Consider the following 6,120-nt stretch of genomic DNA (forward strand, 5'->3'; position numbering starts at 1 on the left):
AACTGGTTCTGCTGACTGACCAGCTTTAGAAGGGTTTTCGCCTTCAATGTGTTTTTGCTGGTGACCAGCCTTCACTGGTGACCAGCCTTTCCACCCCCCCCCAAGTTTTACCCCTTACCCCCCAGTTGGTAGTTACAGTCTTGTCCCACTGCTGCAACTCCTGTACGGACTCGGGAGAGGCATGTATCCTCTGAAAAACAACACGTCGAGCCGCACTGCTCGCTTAACACAGAAGCCAGCCGCACCAATGTGTTGAAGGAAGCACCATACAGCTGACGACCTGAAGTCATCTTGCATACGCCCAGCTGCCACAAGAAGTCACTAGAGTGCAATGCGACAAGGACATCCTAGCTGGCCACACCCTCCCCTAACTCAGATGATGCTGGGCCAATTGTGCGCCCTGTCATTTGTCCCTATGGGGGAACCCTTTTGGGTGACACGTAGAACCCTTTAATTAGTCCCTGTAATGGAACATTATTTTGTTCCATTTAGAACCGTCTCATGAAGAACCCTCTGGTTCCAGGTAGAACCAATGACAGGTTTTAGAGTTATACAGGATACTTCAGATATGCTTATTTTGTTAATATTGCTTGTAATTGTAATTTGGTAAGTAAGTTACCAGCTACTGAGTTGCAGAAAAAATACAGTATTTTTGCAGTTGAATTAAGGTCTTAATGTTGAAAAATGACTTGTTGTTGTTTACCTTACTTTCACTGCACTTTAAAAAGTAGATGGGGGCAATGTGCTGGGGGGGGGGGGGGGGTAATTAGCATATTTGGGGGCATGGTCTAAAATATGTTGTATTTGTGCTAACCGTTAGTGGTAGTGTTGTACCAGTTAAAGTGTTTTTATCATTGAGTACCTAATTTGTCAAACTCCCTGTTCTACAATCTTTGTAAGAGCTTGTGCCAATCAAGAGCTGCACTGGTGACTGCATTTTAAAGTAACTTAATGGCAGTTGGTCACTGGGAAGTTCATGTTTAATTTTCAGCAACAATGTAAGCTTGCTGCAAATAGTTATCGTAGAATTCATAGGAACTTACTGTGGCTCACTGACTTGATTGTGTGGCAGGAAGGTCAGCTTGCTGCCAACCAAGAGGTTGAGGCACATATATTGTATCATGCCCCCAAATGTGCTTACGAGTCCCACCGGTACGTTGACCCCACCTACATTTCAAAGTGCACTAATTATTGAACATTATTAATTTTTTTCATCACATTCCCAGTGGGTCAAAAGTTTACATACACTCAACTAGTATTCAGTAGCATTGCCTTTAAATTGTTTAACTTGGGTCAAACATTTTGGGTAGCCTTCAACAAGCTTCCCACAATACGTTGGGTGAATTTTGGCCCATTCCTCCTGACAGAGTTCTGCCCACAAATGTTCTATAGGATTGAGGTCAGGGCTTTGTGATATCCACTCCAATACCTTGACTTTGTTGTCCTTAAGCCATTTTTCCACAACTTTGGAAGTATGCTTGGGGTCATTGTCCATCTGGAAGATCCATTTGCGACCAAGCTCTAACAAGACTGATGTCTTGAGATGTTGCTTCAATATATCCACATAATTTTCCAGCCTCATGATGCCATCTATTTTGTGAAGTGCTCCCACTCTCTCCTGCAGCAAAGCACGCCCACAACATGATGCTGCCAACCTCGTGCTTCTCGGTTGGGATGGTGTTCTTCGGCTTACCTCCCCCTTTTTCCTCCAAACATAATGATGATCATTATGGCCACACAGTTCTATTTTTGTTTCATCAGACCAGAGGACATTTCTCCAAAAAGTACGATCTTTGTCCCCATGTGGTAGCTGCAAACCGTAGCCTGGCTTTTTTTATGGCAGATGCGGAGCAATGGCTTCTTCCTTGCTGAGCGGCCTTTCAGGTTATGTCGATATAGGACTCGTTTTACTGTGGATATAGATACTTTTGTACCTGTTTCCTCCAGCATCTTCACGAGGTCCTTTGCTGTTGTTCTGGGATTGATTTGCACTTTTCGCACCAAAGTACGTTCATCTCTAGGAGACAGAACCCGTCTCCTTCCTGAGCGGTATGACGGCTGCGTGGTCCCTTGGTGTTTATACTTGAGTACTATTGTTTGTAGAGACGAACATGGTACCTCCAGGCGTTTGGAAATGGCTCCCAAGGATGAACCAGACTTGTGGAGGTCTACAATTTTTTTTCTGAGGTCTGGAATGATTTATTGAATTTCCCATGATGTCAAGCAAAGAGGCACTGAGTTTGAAGGTAGGCCTTGAAATACATCCACAGGTACACCTCCAATTGACTCGAATGCTGTCAAGTAGCCTATCAGAAGCTTCTAAAGCCATGACATAATTATTTTAATTTTCTAAGCTGTTTAAAGGCACAGTCAACTTAGTGTATGTTAACTTCTGACCCACTGGAATTGTGATACAGTGAATTATAATTGAAATAATGTCTCTAAACTATTTTTGGAAAAATCACTTGTGTCATGCACAATGTAGTCCTAACCAACTTGCCAAAACTATAGTTTGTTAACAAGAAATGTGTGGAGTAGTTGAAAAACCTAAATGTATGTAAACTTCCAACTGTGGCATACATTTTTCTAAACTAATCCAATGGAGGCTGGTCACAATGGAGGCTGTTCACCAGCTAAAACACAACGAAGGATAGTCACCTGCCTATGCTGGTCTATGCTGTTTAAAAAAAATCTTAGTCGTGTTGAACTTTTTAACAAAATATTATTTTCTACAAAAAGTAGAAATGCACCGTTTTCACATATGTAGACACCGGTATTGTGCTGGAGATAATGAAAATGGGGTTGAAAACCACTACCTATTATGTAGAAGCTACGAGAAAGTGAGAAAGATATGTTAAGAATAATCTCATCTTTAACCTACAGCTTTTCTCAAAGTATCTAAGAGTTAATTAAAAAAAATAGACCAAGAAGAGATTGCAGAGACGCAAAAGCCATATATAGTAAAAATATCAAGAGGAGATGAACATATCTACAACTCAGTTAGCAGACAGAGCAGTGGAAGTACTCCATGGTCTTCATTCCATTGGACATACAATCCTTCCCAGGCCTCATCCAATTGGATAGAGGAGCATTCTGATTATCAATCATCAATTTGTTGATCACCTACACTGGATGAGATATTAACAGACTACATAACGACCAACACGTCATTCTAGCAGACCTGTGTCTACTTCACAAGAAAAAAGAGGCTGGTCTCTGTTCAATTTGGACTATTGGACTATGGATCATCGGCTCCTCCAGTTGGTTTTAGTAATACATGCGTACTCTATGACAAGACAATCCACTAACGGTTGTCCATTCACAGCAGTTCCTGCCCTCACAGCAAAATAACTGCCGTTTGCTGGGATGTACACGATCTCAAACTCAGACTTGCCATTGTTTCATCAAACTACCAGGCTCTCCGTCTCGAGATCAGGAATGGATCTGTGATGCAGTCTGGAGCGCTCTCTTGATTTTCCACCCCGGAGACCTTTCGCATATGAGGCTGTCTGCCCACGATTCTGCCTGGAATCTTCAAAGGGCTGTCCCATGTAAAGAGACTATCTTTTCTGTGTGTCACAGTGTTACAATTCCCCACGTCTATCTACCACATTCGGTGACCTGATTCATCTTGAGGAATTGTCCATTGAGAACTGCAGGCTTTCTGTGACCCCACTGAATGCATTGGGAGGGATCCCTCTTCTGAAGCAACTCACAGACAACACCTGTACACAGGCGTGCTCTGATTTGTTATGTAGCATAGTCATTGACGATCCTGGACTTTAATTCAGATTGGACAGTCATTTTGAGACAACAAAACTGTTCTGACACAAACAGAGCTGTTCTTGAGCTTCCTTATTTCTATCATCTTCAAGATTTCTTTACTTCCATAAAGTACACTGTTTAGAAAAAGGAGCATTGAAATTCTTTGAAAACACATCATCTCTTTCTTTGCCTGACAATGATGAGCTACAGACACAACTTCTGCAGTCTGGTATCAGCAGACTGCGTAATTTTGTGTTCAAAAATATTGATTTTTAATATGTTTGCGAGACTTCAAACTATCAATCATACAAGTTGATATAAGTAGCCATAAAACTGGGAACTACTCAGTCTGCTATGAGAAATTGTCAGGGGAGTGAGGTGCTCAGCCTCAGCATCTGTAATAGTGATAAAGTTATAGACAATTTGAGCATGATCCATTTCTTTAAGAATCTCACCCATTTGTCAGTCACATTGTACAGAAGTTATCTCTGAGCTCAGTGAGCTTTGTGACACTCATAAGGGTCCAATCATATGGCTAAAGAGACTTTCCTTGAGTAGATTTCACATGACAAATATCTCCTCAGAGCAGTTCTGTTGCTTGAAAATCTGGAACATCTGGGTCTAGGATCCAATGACATTACTAATATTTCTGACTTTATATTTAAGGGACTTGGTAAATTGAGGTTCCTAGATTTAAGTTGTTACAAGATCTCTCAGTTTACAAAGAACACTTTCTTTGGCCTGCACGACATAGAGATCTTATCACGGGAACTAAACTCACTCCTACACATCGAAGCTTCTGCGCTTATTCAGCTCACTTCACTGAAGAACATAGATTTAAGGGACATTCACCATCCAGCCAGCCAGTGGGAGGTGTATGACTTTAAATCTGATGCTCATATTTGGTGTCTTCCCTTTGGGATTGATGCACAAGAACATTACCTCCTTTTTTGATTGTCTCAACATCATCATCAGCAGGAACAGTACCCTAGAACCAGGCTTGGCCTTCAGCTCCGTGCCCAATATGTGTCATTCCAGTACTGCTGGAGGCCATTCTTCAAGTCCGTCGTCAGCCTCACAACCATAGCGGAGCACCTCCTGTGTGGATCTCACTTCGGTGCACAGTAGTTCCCCTCCCTGGAGTGTTTTGACTTACAGTCTATGCTCTGGCAGACTAACCTGAATACAGTTGTGCAGCTGAGGTATCTTAAGCTGAAATGGGTGGACCTCATCCTGCATCTAAGGCTAGCTATCATGTTCCGCAACCTGACCGGGCTGGAGAGCCTGAACCTCATATCCTGTCAGATCCTCACTCTAGAGGAGGAACTAGGCAGAGACCTGCACTCCCTCAGGCAGCTGTTTATCAAAGTCGAAGAGGAGTTCAGTGTGTTGGAGGACTTCCCAGAGCCCCTGACCAGCCTGATTTGCCTGTTGATTTTAAAGACCTCGTCTGCACTGCAGATGTGAAGACACCTGGAAGACACATCATCTGGCACCCCAATAAGGTTGATCTCACCTGCAATTATGAGCCCACAGTTCCCTGGATGTGGGCTTTGTCCTGTTCATCTTCACCTCCCTGGGCCTGTTCCATCAGCTGGCTGGGGACTACTTGCCGGCATGCTGCCATAGCGTCCATGGTTGGCTGGGGGAGACGGTGCAGAAGCCCAACCCCAGAGGGCACCACCACTATGATGCCTTTGTGTCATACAGTGGTAGAGATGAGCGCTGGCTGGTGGAGCAGCTGCAGCCGGGCCTGGAGCTGAGGGGGCCTCCCTTCCTGCATCTCTGTCTGCATAGCAGGGGCTTCCAGATGGAAAGGGACATTGTGGACAATATCACAGCCTCTATGGCAGCCGCCACACCCTGTGTGTGGTGAGTCGTCACTACCTTCCACAGTAACTGGTGCTCTCTGGTGCTGCGACTGTCCACCTTCAATCTGCTGGTGGAGCACAGGGACAACCTCATCCTGGTCTTCCCGGAGGACATCCCCCCTCACCAGCTGTCTGCCCACCACCACTTGACCAGCCTGGACAAGACCAGGACCTACCTGGACTTGCAGCAGCGTAAAGGAGGGGTCTGGGTAGCCCTTTGATTAGCTGTTCAGGAGTATTATGGCTTGGGGGTAGAAGCTTTTAAGAAACCTCTTGGACCTAGACTTGGTGCTCCGGTACCGCTTGCCGTGCCATAGCAGAGTGAATAGTCTATGACTAGGGTGGCTGAGGTATTTTAGGGCCTTCCTCTGATACCGCCTGGTATAGAGGTCCTGGATGGCGGGAAGCTTGGCCCCAGTGATGTACTGGGCCGTACGCCCTACCCTCTGTGGTGTCTTGCGGTCGGAGGCCGAGCATTTGCCAT

General features: G+C 44.7%; 1 pseudogene; it reads left to right on the forward strand.

The window, feature by feature from the left end:
• The first annotated feature begins 4,330 nt into the window (after positions 1 to 4,330).
• LOC110535037 (uncharacterized) lies at positions 4,331 to 5,857 on the forward strand (annotated as a pseudogene).
• The last annotated feature ends 263 nt before the right edge of the window (positions 5,858 to 6,120 follow it).

This window comes from Oncorhynchus mykiss, chromosome 11, assembly GCF_057628025.1.
Source record: "Oncorhynchus mykiss isolate SJ-2025 chromosome 11, ASM5762802v1, whole genome shotgun sequence".
NCBI classification, from domain to species: Eukaryota; Metazoa; Chordata; class Actinopteri; order Salmoniformes; family Salmonidae; genus Oncorhynchus; species Oncorhynchus mykiss.